The sequence below is a fragment of the Conger conger genome, chromosome 1 (genome assembly GCF_963514075.1).
Source record: "Conger conger chromosome 1, fConCon1.1, whole genome shotgun sequence".
NCBI classification, from domain to species: domain Eukaryota; kingdom Metazoa; phylum Chordata; class Actinopteri; order Anguilliformes; family Congridae; genus Conger; species Conger conger.
The window spans coordinates 65,144,858-65,166,618 of NC_083760.1; positions in this window are offsets into that span (position 1 = coordinate 65,144,858).

The window sequence follows — 21,761 nt, forward strand, 5'->3', positions numbered from 1 at the left end:
TTGTACACATGCTCTGATAAAGGCTGTCGTAGCCAAAATGTGTTAGGGTTCCGTTATTTTTAATGTGTGCCAAAATAAAATAAGTGTAAACATAACTATTCTGATTTTTGCTCTACTTGAGATGAGCTACCTTCCTCATTTTTGAGTGCCAGTGTCTTTGAGATGCAGTTTACTCTTAATATTTAAGAACAACCCCTTGCTTAAATTAATACAGCCAAACAAGGCAATGTATGTATGGATATATTAGTTGAAATATATGTATAATCTCCAGAAATTAATGCTTATAAATAAAAACAAAATTTCATAGCCATACACACGTAGCCTGTGCTCTAGAGAATGTATAAGTACTGTTATAACAACTTTGAACTGCAAACTCTGAATGTGTTGGACATGCACAAAATATATGCCATTCAAACAAAAATGCTTAAAATGATATTTTATTGTAATATTATATTGACTAATTAAAGGTATAAGTTGCTGTTATGGACTTACTATTATGGTTTAGCAAAGATAGTTCTAATTTACTTCAAAAAGTAATCCAGGAAGAATCTATATTTCACAAGAAGACGGAATACACTACTGAAAGTAAAAAACAGTTTTGAACTCATACTTTTTAGTATATGTTGTAAACATTTTTTACAACATTTTACATTTTCAAAATGTAGTGGTTTAAAAATGGCTGTTTACAATTCCATTATAATAATTCTTTACAGACACACTTATATAAGAGGCTTATACTCCTGTTTGATTTGCAGTAATACTTATTCTGCCCATGTATTATTCAACAGATATATTAGTAAAACTTGTTTCCACAGCATCACTGAAATGCACTTACACAGAATAAATTATGTGTTCCTTTCTGAGGTTTCGCTTTTTATACTGTATATAAAAATAGTCCATGATTTACACTACTGGATTCTTTCCAGACCTAAATGTACTTACTTATTTACTTGAAAATATTCTAAATATTTTGCAGAAATTCCAGTAATTATATTTTAACCATTATTACAATTTAGTTCTCGCGTATGGACTGGATCTGTTTACTATACATGATAACTGGTTCAGAGACTTGAAACCAAAATTAAAAATATAAATTCCATAGATCCCAATGCATTATGGTCTTATGAGTCTTCAAAAATATCCTTTTTTTTAAATGCCCAAATTATTTTTTGGATTGGATATATTGATGACATCATATTTCCTTGTTTTATAGTACTCATTTGCCATTGTAAGTCCTTATTGAAGCAGTTATTTTATACTGAACAGGATTAAATCCAACAAAAGCCTAGTGAGCCACACACTGGGGAACGCACAGGTAACTGCACCCTGGGGTCACATCTAAGTGTATCAGTGCAATGTGCAGTACAGACCAACACAACTGGCCTTTCTGCACAAGGTTTTCATCAATCAACATCTGGTTTTGGAACTGAATTGAGAAGACTGTCGTTTGGAGGTGATTGCAATCCCACTCACAGTTTAGACCCAAACTGCGGGATGAGAAAGGTAAGAAGCCACCATCACAGCTGGAGGAAATGAAAGCAGTAAATAAGAGTCAGAAATGACCTTAAAGACCGTTATAAAGAGGCGCTGTACAGGCTGAGTGTGTGAGACCCATGGCTCTGTTTGCTAGCTGTGTGTGTTGTGTGTGTACAGGAGGGAGGGGAGGGACACAGTTGCGTTTTGATCCGCTCCCCCACACTCTGTTTAGGCAGTGCTGATCCTTGCTCTACGCTCTGATAATCTTTTTACATTTATAGCTTTTTTTCTTTTTTCTGTTTTGAATTATTCGCTGGCATTACATAATTACAGGCGCTCAAATGAGCTGAATCTGTACTGAAGCATATGCCACAGCTCATATGACATGCTAGTTTGTGACAGAAAAATCTCACCTGTGCCACAATCCGCATACGCCAATTGACATTGACAGATATGGATTTTGCGCTTTATCTGAAAAAAGAGTGCAGCTGTGCACTGGGCATGAAAATTGCAAGAGCGGCTCACAAATCAAGTTATCCGTACCAATATTAAGGCTCCCTGTACAATGCTTTCTCAAAGACAAAAGATTTGATGAGTGGTGGGCTATGGGTTATTGTCACAATTACTGTGCAAATATAATAATGATTTCATACCTGCTTGTACCGGTTATGATTTGAATCATTCAGCTATATACAGAATTACCTCATACCCCTCTCTCTCTCTCTCTCTCTCACTCTATGTTTTGTTCCCCATGATATTCCATGATACTCCAACTCTGACCTAACTAGCCACACAATGCAGAAGACCATGGAAGGCCATGCATTATTCTTTGCATATATATCATCAGATAATAATGCATACTTCCAACATACCTAGAGCAGACTCCCTCGCATAGGATAAACCAGGCACTGCAGAGAATGAGGACAAGTCCAAAGTTCCTGTGTGCACCATCTTCTTCTGCTTCTGTCTTTCTGGTCCTTCGAAAATGGCAAGAACCTCTCTCCACCATGCAAGATATTCAGGAAAGTGTCTCTTTACTGTCGCTCATCCCGGCGCAGCTGAAAACCTTGAAGATTCAGCTCTTCTTTCTCCTAAATCTGAGCACTTGGAGCTTTGATGCCCCCCAACTGAGCACAGTGTGGTGTCTAAACCAGGAAAAGAAGAACTCAGCTTTTTTTGTAGAAAGTGAGGGGGAAACCCCAAAGAAGGCCCAAACTTTCATCATTGTAACTTTTTACTGCACGTCGTCCAACTCATATCAAATTCAGGGTTTGTGTGTCTTTCCATGACAATTTATTAAAAATAAATATGAACCTGAAATGAACCTGAAATGAGGCTGAACCTACTTTTTTTTATCAACATGCCTTGTTCTGTAGCTGCACTGTAGGGTGGATGTTGGATGCCTATTCCCTACAGCCTCACTTATAATGGTTCTTGGACTTTAGGAAGATATCCACTCATCCAAAACAATGCCCTTTATTTCAAATAAATCTCACTGAATATATGTTCACATTCAAAGCAGGGCTGCCGTCTGCATTCTCATTCCTCAGAAACCCTTACATTTTACCTGCAACAAAATATTAACATGCAGCATGCAAGAAAATAGACCTGTAGGGGTTCTGAAAGCCAAGTAAAATACAGTAACTTGTAAAAGCACATGCATTTGAAAATCTTAGTTGATAACAAAACAAGAAAACATTATGCCTTTGAACCTTTTAATAAAAAATGTATTCATAGCATATACTGAACAACAGCATGATACACAAATAATGGCAATACTCCCCAGGTCAATTTCAGAGAAGAAATATAGGCAAAGAGAAACCTATTTTTTTCTGTAATTTATGGAAAACATTATTACTCTCATATCTGTCATACATTTTAAGTCTCAAAAAATGTTTTTTTAATGTTTATGACTGGCAGAAGGCAGCATACGTCACGCCAGGTAGCACTATGTCACATTCAGAATGAATTCATTCATGATGGCTGTGCATCATTCATAGTTTACCATTTTTACAAGTTTTTTTAATCTAGGGATGATGGGGGAAGCTTTGAATATCTGTAAACTATTTTTTGAACTATCTGAAAAGGTCTACGTTCATTTGAAGACACTGTCACGGCAAAAAAAAAAAAAATCCACCTCATTCACTTCAATTCTTCGATAGAGAATTACCATCTTAGACAAAAACCAACACCGCCATTGAGGTTGGGCTGCTTTGGTTAGTGTGCGATGGCGGTCCTGCACGGGACCCAGTGAAAAACTAAACCAATAAGAACATAATGCACTTTGTAGAAAAGCCCTAATGTTATGCAAATTGCTTTTTTTGCTGAAGGGGGCCCGGCGTATTTTTCTGGCTGCCGTGTTGATAACCCCCATTACGAGGGGATTAGGCAAATGCTGATGTTCTTCTTCTCCTTGGAAACCAGTCTTCATCCCAGATCTAATCCCGTGATCAGTTTTTCTCTGTCGGGGAATTTTCCTTTTTTAAACCGCAGGTAGGTTTAGTTATTGATAAAAACTCACGTTGTCCGTCAGCTCGGAGCACCTGCGTCTCTTACTTTCTCTTTTAGTGTTCAGTCATGTCTTCAGCATCCTTAGACCTCATTTGCTTGCAAATGTATTTATTTGTGTATTGATTTTTTTTTTCTATGTCAAAAATGTTTGCATGGCTCTGGTGTGGTTTGTCTCAAACTAAGAATCATTTGCTAGTATTTCTTTCCACATAATTTGGAAAGATTTATGATAGAAATGACTGACTGAAAGAAGTAACTAAAATTTACTTGTAAATCCGTTATATACTGAATGTAGGCCTCCAACGTATGTGCATTACTAAATGTTTCTGCCTGTTTTCAAGAAACCAGAATTAATAATCCAAATATCTGAATTTGAACATGAACTTGAATATCTTCTGTGTTTGTCTAACTGTATGGGAGATATGTGTCTTCAGTGTTAAACTTCACCTTTATCTCAGGTAAACATACACTCAGTGACCACTTTATTAGGTAGACCTGCATTTTTAGGAAAAGGAATTACACACCATGCTTGGCCATGAATTAAAGGTTTTTTGTAATGCACTGTATGTGTGTACGTAATAGTGCTTTGGTTATTATTTGGATCAGGTAGAGGGTAGAGATCAATACCTCCTGAAAGTGGTGTTGCAGTTTGGCCGGCACATTCTCACAGCTGTGAAGCAGGGCTCTAGTAAAGGACAGAGGAGGACATACTTGAGAGAGTGCGTTCTGACAGGCCCCTGTGAAATGTGCTGAGGATTTCTTTGGAGTGAGGCCCAGCATATAGGTAGACTACCCTAACAATTCCTATACTGTGACTCCCAAAAGTATGGTAATGTTCACATGAAATGTGTTATTTAATTAAGGCATTTAGATTTTAGATCAAAATACGAATGAGAGAAATGTACAGTCAGCTTTTATATCATGTTATTTACATGCATATATAGTATGTTTTGCCATTTTACAGAATTTTTATTTTTTTGGGGGGGGGGGGGGACATACTTTTAAGCACTTTTTATGGTTTATAACTTTAAATAACAGTACACATGTCTTAAGCCTGCAACAGGACACACAAAAGATTACAGTACTTGAAATGTTATTGGCTAGTTTATTCACGATAAACACTGTTAAACTGTGCCTGGAAAATGAAAACCTGAGATGAAATTTTAGTTCAAACATTTAAGTCCAGGGACAGGGACATAAATTACTACAAAGAGATAAATAAAACGGATAAAAATAGATACATTTCCAAAAATATGAACAGATCAAATTCCATATAGTAATACTGTATCCTGTAAACAGATGACATGAATAAATAAGCAATCACACTAACAGCCTATAATTAAAATAATAGGCTACACTGGAGACAAATCATAGTGAATAGTTCGGAGAAAGCATTTAATCACTGTGTGATTGATCACCTCATGCTATATCAAGCCCAGGTATGATTGACTGGGATATAGAACAAGACCTGATTGAGTAAATGCAGTCAACAGTAAAAAATTAAAACAAGACAAGCTAAAACATAAACAAATGTTGCCTTATGCAGCAAAAAGCTAATAGCTTGTTCTTAAACTTCTCGTCTAGTGTTTGCTTCCTTGAATAGTACAGTTTATACTCAGGCTTTGCATCGACTGCCAACAAAGAATGTCGGCCGAAGAGAGGATTAGGTACTTGGGTGTTCCTGTAATCGGTGCAGCCCTTGCAGTAGTTCATCAGTAGTCAAGTGAAGTCAAATGGGTATTGATATGGCATAATTCATTATACAGCCATTTACAGTGCTTTACAGTGCTTTGCATTAACAAAATAAAGTTTCTATTTATAACTAGATTAGGATACTGAAACTTGTGCACTAGTATAAGCCAGTTCCCACACAACCGATACCTAAGCAGACCAGATCGAACACACCCTTAAGTTGCTAAGCTTGCTAACTTTACCATGTTAGCTGGATAGCTAAGATTAGACGGCATTAATAGTAACATTAGTTGGCTGAGGTAAATTTAAACAACACAGTTAAGTAAACAGCTGGCAGTAAATGGTTATGGTTAATGTTAGCTACTTAGCCAATATTCAATCACTACAATCATTGACCTGACATTACTATTGGCAATGTAAGGATGTTGTCATTCCCTTTTTAAAGAGGGTAGATAGCGAGCTAACACATTATTTCATATAAACAGAGAGTGGAAGTTCATAAAACGTACCTGTACAGATGCCAGTCATGCATCTCTGAAAGGCATTACATTACATTATAGTCATTTAGCAGCCACTCTTATCCAGAGCAACCTACAATAAAGTTCAGCTACGGACAAGTGCGCTGAAAGCCCTAGAGGGAAGTACGGTTCCAAGTGCTAAGATGATCAGATAGATATAGTCTTTAACCCTTGTAGAATGGCACAGTTGTGACAGTTAGAACACCAGGGATAGTAAAATAATTAAACGAAAGTGTGATCATTACATATAGCATACACATAGCATACATGGCTAATTATTATTGTGTAAGTCGGGAGGGAAAGGTGCAACCTGAAACGTTGTGTTTTCAGTCTACACTTGAAGATGGTCAAAGACTGATTCTGATGTCCACAGGAAGGTAATTCCACCAATGTTGGGCTAAAACAGACAGCAGTCATGCCCAGGAAGTACAGGTACAACGAGGGGGAGGCACCAGGCGTCCAGAGGGAGTGGAACGGAGAGGTCTGGGAGGTGTGTAGGGTCTGAAGAGATGAATGCGGGGGACCAGCAAACAGGGAGTTGCAGTAGGCCAGGCAGGACAGTACCATTGCTTGGACAAGGAGCTAGGTTGAGTAGGTGGTGAGGAAGGGACAGATTCTCTGGATGGTGTACAGGAAGAACCTGCATGCCTGGGTCACCGCCACAATCTTCTCAGAGAGGGACAGCCTGTTGTCCATCACCAGTCCCTTGCACTGGGGGATGCGGTCTCTGTGGTGTCCCCTAGGAAAATGGAAAAATCTGAAAAGGGAGAGGGATGAAGATTAGCTCTGTCTTACCTGGGTTGAGCTTTAAGTGGTGGTTGTCCATCCAGCTCTGTATGCCTCTTAGGCTGGCGGAGATACAAGCAGAGGCCTGTCAGATGGGGGAAAGGAGAGAAAACACACCAGTGATATGACATAACATAAGAGGTAACAAGGCCGAGGGATCTAGTGTAGATCGAGAAGAGGAGGGTACCGAGGACTGAGCCCTGGGGAACTCCTGTGTCTAGGGCTGTGCTGCAGATCATTGTAGCTGTCAGGGAGGATAGGAGGATGGAGTGGTTGACTGTGTTGAAGGCCACAGAGAGATCTAGAAGGATCAGGACAGAGGAGAGGGAGGCTGCTCTTGCAGCCTGAAGGGATTCATTGATGGAGAGGAGTGTGTTCTCCACAAAAAGAACGGCAGATTGTTGAAAAAGATGGGGGCGTCACCAGGCTTCATTTTGTGATGTTATCCCAGAACTGAGATTCCTTGCCTGTTCATCTAACCGTGTTCTGATATAGTTAACGATTTGAAAAGAACAGGTGATATGTAGAAATGATCTGCATAGAAAACATAGCTCTTCCCCAGTAATATAGTCCTGCCCTTTTCATGAGATTAGCCACAACACTGTGCCCTATTCTGCTATCACTGCTCGCTACCATTTTTTCAACCAATAATATCACGTATGTACTGGTGCTTGCTACATAATATCTGCCCAGCAAGAACACATATTTCTTTTACATATTTTATTGGCTAAAAAGAAAGGATGAGTATCATGCAAGTGTCTTGTCTTGGTTTAAGCCTTTGTTTTTCATCTGTGGAGTCAGAAGGCATACATCATCATGAAGACCAGAAAACTAACTATGGCTAAAAATAACTAAACTGTAAGCTAAAAAAATTACATTATACTGGGTACTGTATATAAATTACAGCAGTTTAAAATGTGAAAAAGAAAGAACCCACTGGTGGAAAGAAATAAACACTGTACAGGGGTGCATTTCCCAAACAACGATGAAAGTAACTGTTTCACCACTATAGTACAATAGATCATTAGAGAAACTACAAACCTAGTCACGACTCTTCCCCGAAACCATAGTGACTAGGCTGCAAATCAGTTCACACCACAATAGCTTGAAATATCTTGTTAATGACATATGCAGCATGTGGTGTGATACATTTCTCTGTACAGACCGAGAGTTCCTAAACTCATACTGTGATGAGAAATTATGACAGATGAAAAACTATTATGAGTATGTATTTTTAGCGGCAAATTAAAATTCCATACTTTTGGATGGCACTGTATATATGCTGGCAGTATGCATGTATCTGTGTGTGCATGTGTATGTGTGTGTGTGTGTGTGTGTGTGTGTGTGTGCTGAACTTCTAGCATGTGTTCAATGCCACTAATCTTTTCTCTCGAGGAGGTATTTCCTTGACAGCTTGTGTGTTTGTATGCTAAACCTTCCCTACTTCAATATTCCTGTTAATCTGTATTTTAATGCAATTAAATGCAAATGCAGGGAGTTCTTGACTACAGCCCGTGTGGACTAGCTTTCCATCCTGTATTTTGCAGTTTAAAATGTAAATATAATTCATCCCTTCATTTTCTGTCAACCCAGCATTCTAATCCACATCTGCTGGCACGTAGCCCTGCTGCATGCCGGTGTTTTAGAATTCACTCGGCATGCTGGGCATGCACATACACGGGAATGCTGGAGCTAACCATTAAGTTGGCAGACTAATCTGTGGCTTCGTCAAATGTCATTTCCATAACGGAGGTCTTATTTCAGAGCTGTGTGACAGCAGCTGTGCGTTTGAGGGCTGCCTTAAGTGCAAATGACCTTTTAATTGAATTTAGGCCAATCAGAGAGAGATTTATGGCATATTCTGGGATTAGAATTTGTTTTCCTGTTTGCTCATAATATTATCCATCATATTTTTTTGGTTTGGCAATGTGTAGCACGATCACCTGTCAGTCTGGAGATACTAACTTGCAGGAAAAGTATATTTTAGTTAAATTCCTGATGGGAATCCATTTGTATCAACTGTCATATTTATGTCAATAGTGAAAAAGTAATCACTATTAACAGAAAATTACCTCGAAAGGTGAAAGTATGCAAATCAGCCTTTTTCTAGGTTCTTGGTGAGATGGATTTTTAACAAGAGATTTAAAAAAAATTGTAGGACTATTGAGGCATATTGAAGCTAAAATGGAAATAAAATAAAGAAAATGACAATGTAATTATATATTTGAATTGAAATTACCCACTCATATTATGCAAGATTTGTATGAAATTGTTTACTAAAAAATCAGTAATTCAATTTGCATTTGACATTTCATGTACTAGTATTGACATTTGTGACCTGCTCTATCAAATTAAGTTGTATTGACCCCAAAACTTATTTTTAGTTTTAGTAACTAATCAAAAGAGGAGAATGTAAGCTTTCCAACTATACCAAGGTTATCTATCTACTCCAGAATATCAAGGGAGTATTTCATTTTGAGTGCCACCAAACCATGTTTTGGAGACTACCGATACTGGGCTAACAAAACTCCAGTGCCATAGCTTGTATAAACCATTTAAAACTATATTCTTACGCTGAACATTTACCCTGATATTGTTGTACAAAATGAATATGAAATCCTAAAACGGCCCCAAATATTTTTGCATAAACATCAATTTATGTTAAATTGGCCGTTGCGACTTACGACTGATTATGATTTCATTTAAAAGGGATTTTCGTGCTATACTGTAAAGGTAGCAACAGGTAAATCAGGCTGTTGTTAGTAGCTCTGCCATCATGTACCCTGCTCCTGCCGAATGGCTGAAGGTAAGCTGCGGGCTTGGTTAGAACTTGGATTGAAGAGGTAGGGGCCCGGTCTTCCCTCGGGGCAAATACATCCCAATGCCCCAGTGCTGTGATGGGGACACTGTGCCAGTTTCCCCCTCATCACTGTCACCAGCTGGTCAGGAAAGGAATTATTAGTGTAATTAGGCCTGTTATAAATGGTTATCAAAATGTAAAAAGGGAGACATTCATGCACTCTACAAGAAAGATGTGAAGGGATATCACTGAATGAAAGTTGTGGAAACCAATATGGAGTAGAGTGCTTCATATTTCCTAATTTCCCCATATGCTCTATTGGACCCCCTATTAATGAATGGCCAGTTTGATTTTTTTTATTTTGGAAAAGAAATTCTAGACAAAATGCATTTAAATAATCTTTAATGACAAAGATACACCTTGCATTTTACACAGTTGAACGAGAGCTTGGAGTCCATGGATGAATCTCATTTGTCCCTGAGGATAGGGACCCTGACTTCATCAAACCCAGAACAAAGAAACAGCAGGCCTGGAAACAGCCAGGGCAATAACATGATAGTTCATTTTAACACCTGCACAAAATATTTTGCTGATTGAGGTAATCAGGGGTTGTCAGTACATTTCGCTCCCAAATCTTGAATGAAAAAAAAGTAATAAATATGTATGCTGTTTACGCACAATAACTTCTGAGTCTGAGTGGGTTTTTGTTTTCAATTCAAAAGATTTCAATGTCCTTTGATATTTCTAATCAGCGTTTCTAATTTTTGTCTTAATGTCATGAAGCAAAAGATACTTATTTTCCACTTATGGACAATAAAGTTATTCTTTTCTATTCAATTATAGCCTATTTCATTTTAATTTCCCCCCATACATTCTGATCCCAGAACTGCTCTCAGTTTCTCATGTTGAACATGAGGCGAATACATTTTCTCATTAGAGGTACTTTGTTTTCACAAAGCCTTGGTGGGTGGTTTTAATTTGTATTCATTTGCATTTTATATTCCCTTTAAAAATAGCTAGGCCCTCAGTGAAGGACATGTTTTGGAGCATTTGGAATCACAAACTGTGCTAGTCCAAATGTTTCACATAGCTTACCTATGGTGCAGGTTTTATCTATATTTGTCTTATATGTATTTCAACAATGTGAAAACTATTGCTTCCTTAGTTTTGCACATTTTTCATACAACTCCTGGCTTATAATAATGGACTTTTTAAATATGTGAAATATTAGAAGGAATATGTAGAAACCCTGTTGGGACACACCTCAGTCATATAATAGGTGAACTTGAGCATTTACTAATAGAGCATTTACTAATTTGAAAACCCTTATTAACTGATCGATATAATATGAAGTTAACATGGTTTAATTTGTCATGGCTTAACTGAGATAAGACGCAATTTGCATTTAAGCAAATACATAATCCTTTTGATCACAGTAAAAAAATTATTTTGTAGAATCTCAAGAATTGGATTTCTTGGATATTTCGAGTGAGCAAAATATATCTCAATAACAAATTCAAATTAAAATGTTAAATATTTACTTCAAAGGACAGTAATTGTTCTTCAGAATAATATCAGCTCTTATAATTTCCATTTATAGAGATGGCCATTATTTCTTGATAATAAACAATGACAAGTAACACTATATTAGTCAAAATGTAATAGAAAGTGAACAAAGATTTTTCATTTCTGAATTGTCTTACTTGTAACTGTTTGAAACAGTCTTATTCTCTATGTCTCTGACAATTTCCTCTTCTTTAACACTATCACCTTCTTACTGCATGACTCTTCTTGACTGAGACTTCTGTTTTAGGGGACTCTTTGATATAAGTAACCTGCCAGACAAGTATCAGTATGCATTTTAGATTCCTTCAAATGAATCAGACTCTTTTCAATGCAAGTTGCGGAGGTGTTCCTGTCACAGATACTGCACAAATGCATCTCAATTTAACTGGACAAAGGGAACATGGAACACATTTTGCTGTGATACGAGAGTCAAGGTCAAATTAAGAGCAGCACACACATATGTAGATTTATGTATGAGAGGAGATTCTGTCCTGATTGGTAGAGCTGTAAGGCTGACATAAGGATGTTTCATACATATTTCAGCAGTGCATAAGGAAAGGAAAGAAGATAAAGTACAGGTGTCTTTGGAGAGGCACAAGAGAGAATTGGGCAAAAGAGGAGAGGGGGAGAATGCTGGCAGACCACACATTAGCCAGTCCTCATCAGTCACAGACAATGTTTTCCTGTAGCAATTCAAAGTCATCAAATTATGGATTATTTTGACATTTGTATCCTATAGACAGCAATACCTATAGACAGCAATACCAAGGAAGCTGGTCTGAGATTAAATTAAGTTCTATACAGCTACCACATCAACCTATCAAAGGGTCAAAGTCAAATGATAATAGAATATAACAAATCCTTTGTGTCATGTGGTATCAACCTTAAAACCTAGTGGCAGCTCTTTATACATCAGGAAGCCCAAATAATGTTGTCATAAGCATGATATCTTAGCTGCCCAGGATTCCTGTTGACCTGCAAACACTGTTGCCCAGCATGGCACCATGGCTGCCCTCTTAATCTTATCCAGAGCAACGTGCAGTTGATTAGACTAAGCAGGAGACAATCCTCCCCTGGAGCAATGCAGGGTTAAGGGCCTTGCTCAAGAGCTCAACGGCTGTGTGGATCTTATTGTGGCTACACCGGGAATCAAACCACTGATCTTGCGTATCTCAGTCATTTACCTTAACCACTACGCTACAGGCCGCCCTATGAGTGCTACTGGAGAACACACCAGGGCTGGATGTAGGCACTGGAGATACAAGATTTCACCAAGGGGACCATATGAGTGGAGGGTGTTAACCATCTGGTGGGGCACCAAAGGAAGGATGAAGAAATGGCACTCACAAGTCCCCACTCCTGGTCCGCAGTTTGTGTTCAGGGCAGCATAGCAGCTAGCACTGAGCTGGCAACAAGCTGTCCCTCTCAGAGAGCATCACAGGGGTGTGTGGCTGTACAACAAGCTGTCCCTCTCAGAGAGCATCACAGTGGTGTGTGACTGTACAACAAGCTGTCCCACTCAGAGAGCATCACAGGGGTGTGTGGCTGTACAACAAGCTGTCCCTCTCAGAGAGCATCACAGGGGTGTGTGGCTGTACAACAAGCTGTCCCTCTCAGAGAGCATCACAGTGGTGTGTGGCTGTACAACAAGCTGTCCCTCTCAGAGAGCATCACAGTGGTGTGTGGCTGTACAACAAGCTGTCCCACTCAGAGAGCATCACAGGGGTGTGTGGCTGTACAACAGCTGTCCCACTCAGAGAGCATCACAGGGGTGTGTGGCTGTACAACAAGCTGTCCCTCTCAGAGAGCATCACAGGGGTGTGTGGCTGTACAACAGCTGTCCCACTCAGAGAGCATCACAGTGGTGTGTGGCTGTACAACATCCAAAGACCCTGACCAAAGACCCGGCTCCTCAGACTATGCCAAGACTCCCATTATCTACCCTCCTTCTTTCTTTTTGGATTTTCTTTAGGGACAATGTTAAAGCTACTGTAGAAAATAGAGGTTTGTTGCTGAGTGGTATTTTCTTTTGTTTACAATATTAATTGCTAGTTTGTTTGGGTTGGCTTTACACTCACTGATTATGAATCATTTTGGCAATTAAATCTATACCTCAATGGAAGTTAAGAATTTCAGAGTAACACTCAAGTGAAAGAGCTGACCTTTAGAATGAGATCAGAAATTCTCTCTTTCATGCAGCCTTCTCACATTTCAGTGTCAGTTCTGACTTGGTGGTGATGTCTTTAATATGTTGGCAGTGGGCAGGGATGAGTGGTGTTATCATGGCAGCCAGAACCACTGCTCTGGAATGGAGCTGCAGAGGGAAGGATGACCTCATCTATGGTCTGGCAGAAGGCTGTCGGTGGAGATAGGGCAGTGGGAATAATTCTGGCACACACACACCCACACGCATGTACACTCATGCACATACACACACACACACACTCACACTCACACTTTAATTATATCAGAAGCAGTAGTTTGTGCCCCTGTTGTAAAGAGTTATTCTTACTAAAACTGACAAGCTTCAAGTTTCAAGACCTTTTTTCAATTCTATGCATTCCCCATTAGAAGCTCACCTATTCCCTATCTGTAGCTGTCACTGGTGAAGTTAGTATGTATGATTTGTGTGTGCGTGTGTGTGTGTGTGTGTGTGTGTGTGTGTGTGTGTGTGTGTGTGTGGGTGGGTGTGTACATCCGTGTGTGTGTGTGTGTGTGTATGTGTGTGTGTGGGTGGGTGTGTACATCCGTGTGTGTGTGTGTGTATGTGTGTGTGTGGGTGGGTGTGTACATCCGTGTGTGTGTGTGTGTATGTGTGTGTGTGGGTGGGTGTGTACATCCGTGTGTGTGTGTGTATGTGTGTGTGCATGACTGCTATTGGTGTGTGCTGAAAGTGAAGGAGCCTTAGTTGCATGTCCCATAGGGATGATGTGAGTAGGCTTGGGTGGTTTTTCTCTGTGGTCGTTTTGGGCTAGACAGACTAATGGCTATATGCCGAGAACAATGCCCCCTCCAGACCAGAGCTGCCTGAACTGGGAGCAGCCTGGCTGACCCTCAGAACATAGGGTAGCAGCCTTAAGGGGGAGAAATCTGTGCGCAGAACTGGCAGCCTCCACATGGAGGCCAAAATATTCACTCTGCACATTTCACACTTTCTTTTTTCTGAGGCCCTGATTTATTTTGGTTATATTTCATTTTTGTTGTAGCTTCTGGGGTCAGTATTGGGACAATATTGCCAGTGAAGATGAAATATAGATTTGTATTTATTTATTTATTCATTATTTGGGTGGGAGGGGGCTGTGTATTTGAACTTGTGTGCCGTTAATTGTGGAGAAAAGCTCCTTTTAAAGGTTCTTGGTTGCATTATTGGCCATATGGGGATCAATAGAAGCGTTTCAATGCTTGCTTTGCCGCAGAACTCGGATCAATGGCCTGAATAATGAAAGTGTTTGTATATATGCGCACGAAACAATCTGACTGCCTTCTGCATTGATCTACGCTGTTTTCAGCAATAAATTCTAAACTTAGAGGCAAACTCTAATTGCCTTTGCACCAACTGCTATACACAGTCAACTCCAGGTAGCATCCATATAGATCTGTCTGAGTGTATTGGAAGGACATGATCACAGTAAAATAGTAAATATTTTTATCTTATGAAAATACATTTGATAACTACCTATCTCGCAGAAAGAACATTTTGAAACATTTGTTATCTCTGTGAATGTCTTGATCATGCTGGCATTAGAAAGCATAACATTTCACATGTTAATTCCTGCCTTTCTACCTGCCAATGCCACTAAAATGAATTTTAAATACAGAATATGTGTCAGGTTTTCCTGCAGTCCTGACCTTGACCGCAACCCTGTGTGCTTTATGACTTTGTGACCTGCCTCTTGACTCATTTCTAGGACATTCTATGCTGCACCCATGTGTGTGAGGTGTCATATTGTTTGCTATAAATGTTATGATATCTTTCTTCCTCTAGAGATGAGTCAATCTGAACCTGTGGGAATGTACTCCAAACCTTTTCCATAAGCCACTGCCTTCTCTCTGTGTACTCAGTGATCTACCTGTTCCCTAACAGAGAGGCACAAACAGACACGCAGACACCCACACAAACATGTATATATGGACACGCACGCACACACAGACAGGCGGGCACACACACACACAAACGTTTCTGCAGGGTCACAGGTGAGGGATATGCCAGCATATACAGCTGAATTTGAGCACATATCCTGTCTCTGAGCATTACTTCATATTCAGAGGGATTTTACACCCAGAAACCTCCTGCCTCCCCTAGCTCCTTTTGGGAAATCAGTTCAGAAAGTGCATGCTGCCCCTCCTACGTTAGTAAATAAACACTGATTTTTTTATGAACAATAGATTATATAAAACTCCCCATTCCCCAAATGTTTTTACATTCTTTAAAAACAAACTTAGGAGAACTGATGGAGCTCTTCTTCCATATTTGCCAAACACAATGAATCTCTCCTCTGTGTGTGTGTGTGTGTGTGTGTTTGTGTGCCTGTATGTGTGTCTGTGCTGGATATACCTGTAGGAGGTGAACCCTTCTAGTTACAAGCTAATTTCTGGAGTCACAAGCAGGTTATTTTTACGACGAGTTATACCCAAGTCCCAATACTGAGTACGCTTCTTCGAAACTCTTAAGACAGGTAGCACAACAGCAGTCAATGCGGACTAATGTGGATAGTTTTTCATAGCATTTTTCATTTTCATTCACTCAAAATGCATTCAGTGACAGCATCAATCAAACACAACCACCAGTAAAAACTCTCAATATCTCAGTATCTCTACAACACTTTTTGCATATGTTAACATACTGTTTTCAAAACTGTTAAACCTGAGTTAAAAACATAACATAATTGAGTTAGACAGCAATTTGATATGACCACCATAATACCATATTGAAATATATTGAAAATCAAAAAGTTAAAGAAAAAAAACACCACAGAGTCTTGGCAGCCAATTAAATTTGCAAATGTCCAAAATGTAAATTTGACAGCCATCTCTGAGAAAACATCAAGTCACCATGAAGCGGCTGAATACCATCCCCTTTGAGAGCGTGTAAAGGAACTGAGATACCAATATGTCCAATATTGCCTTATCATTGGACAAAGATCAACAATGGATGTTCCTGTTCAGAGGGGAGCCAACATACTGTAACAATGTGAGCAGCAATATCCTCCGATGGACTGCTGTTGCACATGTCAGTAATTGGCCCATACAATACGAAGCACCTCATTTCATTTCTGGGTGACATCTATGGAAGACTCCAGGACAGGGGCATGTGAGGCGAGATGTGCAAACCGTAATAATATGGGACAGTGTGGCATTTCACCACGCCAGTGCCTTAACAGAGTGGTTTGAAGCCTGTCCAAGGATGATGTCACTCTTCTTTCTACCTTACACAATTCCTTAACCCCTTAACTACAATCTATTTTCCTCATGGCGGTGGAAGGTATATGACCACTGTCCACATGATCAGATTTCCCTGCTGAATGCAATTAATGTTGCATGAGAGAATATAAAGTGAAATATAGATAGGAAATTGGATCCAGAGGACCAGGTTGACTAGCATTGATGTGCAGTACATACAGTATTTTTCAATGAGTATATATTCTATATATACAGTATGTGTGTGTTTCCAGACTGGTCAAAGCCGACAGGAAGGTGACAGTAATGCAAATAACCATGCATTACAACAGTGGTATGCAGAAGAGCATCTCTGAACACACAACGCATATTCAGTATTCACGAAGCATATTCAGACCCCTTCACTTTGTACACTTTATTGTGTTGTAGATAAATGGATAAAATAGCCATTTTTGACTCTTAATTTATTATTTTGTAGAAGTTTTGTCGAAGAACTTGCAGCACATGTGACTTGCATACTACTGAAATCCTTTCAAACACTTTGAACGCTTGATTGCGCCTGCCTGTCGAGTCTGGATTTTTTGTATTGAGACTGGTCCCCCTGTTTTGTCCTCAAGCTGAAGTCAAGAACAGTAAAAGTATTTGAAAGGATTTCAATGCATGTTTGGCCTCGGTCTGATTTACAGTTCATTAAAAATGGAATGTATGAAGTTAAAATAAATCTCAACAAATCAATAATTTGTTTTGTGTTATTTTGCTTTATATTGAGCTTATTTCAGTCACAGTCACAGTATGCATGTACTATCACAATCCTTAAAGTAAACATCAAGGGGCATCTCTGTTGTAACTAGCTCTCCCTTTGTACTGTAGGGATATAATTTGCCTCAGGAGGAGAATGAGTAAAAGAGGGTCAGTGTAAGGTTCTTGGGCTGTGGTCCTGTAGGCATTGGCCCCTTAGCTGGGCACAGGGGGAGCGTGGCCAGGTCCATGCATGCTGTAGTGCATGGTGTATTTGTTTTGAAATGCCCTGATGCGTGCCCTGATGTCAGGAGAAGAGAGAATGGCCATTTGCCACATCTATTCTGAGCAATTTCACACCTTCCCATCTCTCCCCACCTCTCTGATCTCAGATCAGTCAAAATATAACACCTCCCTCTCATGTCTGTGAACACTGAGCAAAGAGCAAGTGCAAAATGTATTAGACCAGGAGAGAGGGGGAGGAAGAGACTGAGAATGCAGGAAAGAAGGGTGAGTTGAAGGGAGAGGGAATGCATTAATGAACAATAGAAAAGAGGGCAGAAGAAAAATATAAAGAACCAAATAGAAATGTTGTAATGACACAATTGAGCACGAGAGAGAGAAATAGAGATAGAGAGAGAGAGAGGAAATGTGGGGAAATGAGGGCAAGAGATACATGATTGAGAGAGAATGCAAAACCTGAGGGGACCGTCTGAGAGACAGAGAAACAGAAACACACACAAGCATCTGTCTCACTAGAGGAAGAAGATGGGCTTGTCTGAATCTGTAGTTGTACAAAGCTTGCAGTGCTGTAGTGTTGGGAATTATTCTGCTCCTATAAAATCCCACAGAAACAGATACAAACACGGACAATGGGCCTTCTGTTGACGCTCCAAACTCAAATTCAAGACATGCATGCATGTTCTGGGCATCCAGCAGGTTTTCATTATGGACATACACAAGTTCAAGAGTTTGGGCAGGATTAAAGCAGGATAGATTTACACATGCTGGAGGGTACCCAAGCTAAACATAGCTGTGCATAACATGAGCGGTAAAAAATTGAACAAATCTGTACCGTGGGGCTTTTCTGAACTCTGGGCTGCTGAGAATTCACCCACTTCTGCTGATGAGAAATCATTGGGGCCAAATGTTTTCATCCATTAGAAATAAAACCCAATGCTTTTTCTTATTTTGGGGGGCTACTAAAAAAATCATATTTCTGAACTTCATGGCAGAGACTCCAGGCAGATCTTTACAAAGATTTTATAGAAATGTGAATATTTAACTTAGCAGGAAATACAACCAAACTCAAGGCTCTACCAGGTTTCTTCAAAGGCACAACCACAACTTTCAGAAAACTACTTCAATCACACCCTGAAATGCGTAAATCAGCCAAATGACGCTATTCCTCCAAAACCACAGACTTCCGTGAGAAATGGAAGTTAAAAGTATGTAAACAGAATTATTTTAATTTCAGGTTTATCGTGTGACCCGAATTCAATGAAACAATTTGAACAAAGGCATAAATGACTTTTAAATGTTTGAATGGGACTTTTTTTTCCAATATGGGAACATTCTAGAATAAGATACAGACCAAAATAATATATAGCTTTTACTTGCACTCAGATAGACATCCATCCATCCATCCATTATCTGAACCCGCTTATCCTGATCAGGGTCGCAGGGGGGCTGGAGCCTATCCCAGCATACATTGGGCGAAAGGCAGGAATACACCCTGGACAGGTCGCCAGTCTATCTCAGAGCACACACACCATTCACTCACACACTCATACCTACGGGCAATTTAGACTCTCCAATCAGCCTAACCTGCATGTCTTTGGACTGTGGGAGGAAACCGGAGTACCCGGAAAAAACCCACGCAGACACGGGGAGAACATGCAAACTCCGCACAGAGACGCCCCGGCCGACGGGGATTCGAACCCAGGACCTCCTTGCTGTGAGGCAGCAGTGCTACCCACTGCACCATCCGTGCTGCCATACTCAGATAGACATGCATCACATTTTACAATCATGGACAGTATTAATTGTGTGTACTACTATAAATTACAGTGATACGCTTTTTTGCTTCTTTGTCTATTTGTCATTGTTGTCTCATTCATATTCACAGTGTTTTATCCACTTTGAGAAATGTAGCAATAATTGAAGCGAAGTTCGGCATGTCACCTGTAACTGCGTTCCCTGGCCACTCCCCCCTGGCTTCAGTCTGGCCACTGAGGGCTGTATCCTTCCTGTATGCAGGTAAATAAGTACCATGTTTCCACTCGTACACTTCAAAGCAGGTTTGAGAGCTGAACAAACAACAGGAAACAATTCTTTACGTTTCGCCTCCCAGCGTTCAGGAAAAGGACACCGCACACCACACGGTAGTTGGTGAGAGATTGATGGAGAGCTTTGTTCCCACGCACTTGATGTGGTATTTAATGATTCCACTTTTGTGTGGCAGTCTCATTCATGCGCAGGGCATGTCGGTGTCTGCCACGGCTAATTTCTGTTAAGCGTGGTCTGAATGTAAATCAGCCCGCCAATGCTAAGAGCTAATGCAGCCAAAGCTAGTGCACACAGACACTCCCCTACCATCAACATCAGTGATGATGTCATGACAGGCATCAACATCATCAATCGTAAAATCCTGCACAAGAACACATACTGTTACTTCACTGAAAGATAATTCAGTGCCAGCCAGATAGCGGTGTAATTATGGGGTGCAGTTAAGTCTCTAAAACACACCTACAACTCCCAGAAGGCTCCCCCTCTGCCTCACTAGCTTGCACAATTCCCTCATACTTTCTGCACATGTGCACATCGCACTTTCCCCTTCAACTGTTGTGCAGTTCAGTTGGTCGGCCCACTGCTGGTGAGCCCCGTCTTTGCTTGAATGGTGTCTGAAATAAATTTTGCATGCTGGTTCTGTCCTCTCCCTCTGTCTGCAATATGCACCGTTTCAGTCACCGCCTTTCTCTAATCTTCTTAAAAGTCCCGAGTCAGCAGAATGACTCTCCCTCTGCCCTGGCACCTAGAACCTGCCAGCTTCACCGCTTTGTTCCAGCCCAGGAGCTGAAGCATGGGTGGGACTGCAGGGAAAGCCTGACACTTGCACCACTAAATGAAAATTATTTTAAAAAAATCAATTTTCTATAAGCCTACATTTTGGATAATTAAATTATTGCAGTCACACTGAAGCACTCATATAAAGTAACTTGGGAATGTAGAAAAATTGAAACTCATTAAAGGAAAAATGCATCTTTTTAACTTTATAAAATGATTTGTGTAATTCCCTGCTATGCGACACTTACTTCCAATTATGTAGCTAGGAAGAACAACAGCATTTTTAAAAGGTAGGTTTTACAAATGAGTCAAGATGTATATTGGTTAGATCGATATGACAATAACACAGGCAACAGCATATGTATTGATTGAAATGTGGAAAAAAATGTTTCCTTTAGTTGCAAGGGACAAGAACTAAGCAAGAGAGAGTACTCATGGTGAAGGTACATCTCAGTGGCATGTGTAATTCTATGGTTACAAAGCCACTGTAACATAAGTCTTCCTCTGGCCTTTTCTTCCATAGAATCACCCCCAAAATACTGCACATCTCCAATGTTTACAATGTTGGTGTTCCCCTGAAGAAAGGTGGATCTGTAGCGTTAACAGAGTGTGTCTGGGGGCCCAGGGGAGGACTGAACAGGCTGGCAGGCAGGTCAGCAGCAGGGCCGCCTGCATGTTATTCCACCTCCTGATTGGAGGGCTCCCCGCTGCCCCCCCCCCCAGGGGTCCCAGACTGTCAGCTCTGACACCTGTGTCCTGAAGCTGATCCAGAGGGTGGGGAACAGGGACTGGAGGATATCAGCTCTCTGTAAAAGAGGCGAGTGATGCATGGGTCCCAGTCACAGGACGACGGGCATCCTGACAGGCAGCCGGCCCGACCCCATAAGTGATGCTAGCGGCTACCTACTGTACATAGGGGCGCTGAGGACCGCCAGTGGGTTAGTAGCCTCCTGTAATAATGTGAGTTGTGATGTAGAAAATATCTGGTCGGCCACTGATTCTTAAGATTTTTAGTTGTGTTCAAAAACAATTGCGACCAAAACAATGACATAGTAGACAGTCTTGCAATGAGAGTCTTGTAATTATTAATATTTTAAGAAATTGTGTCATTGTGTGCGTAAAGGCTTCCCATTTGGGCAAGACTCACAGACTGACTGTGAGACTGTGCTAACCATGGCACTAAAGACAAATTAATTAGTGCACCGTGACCA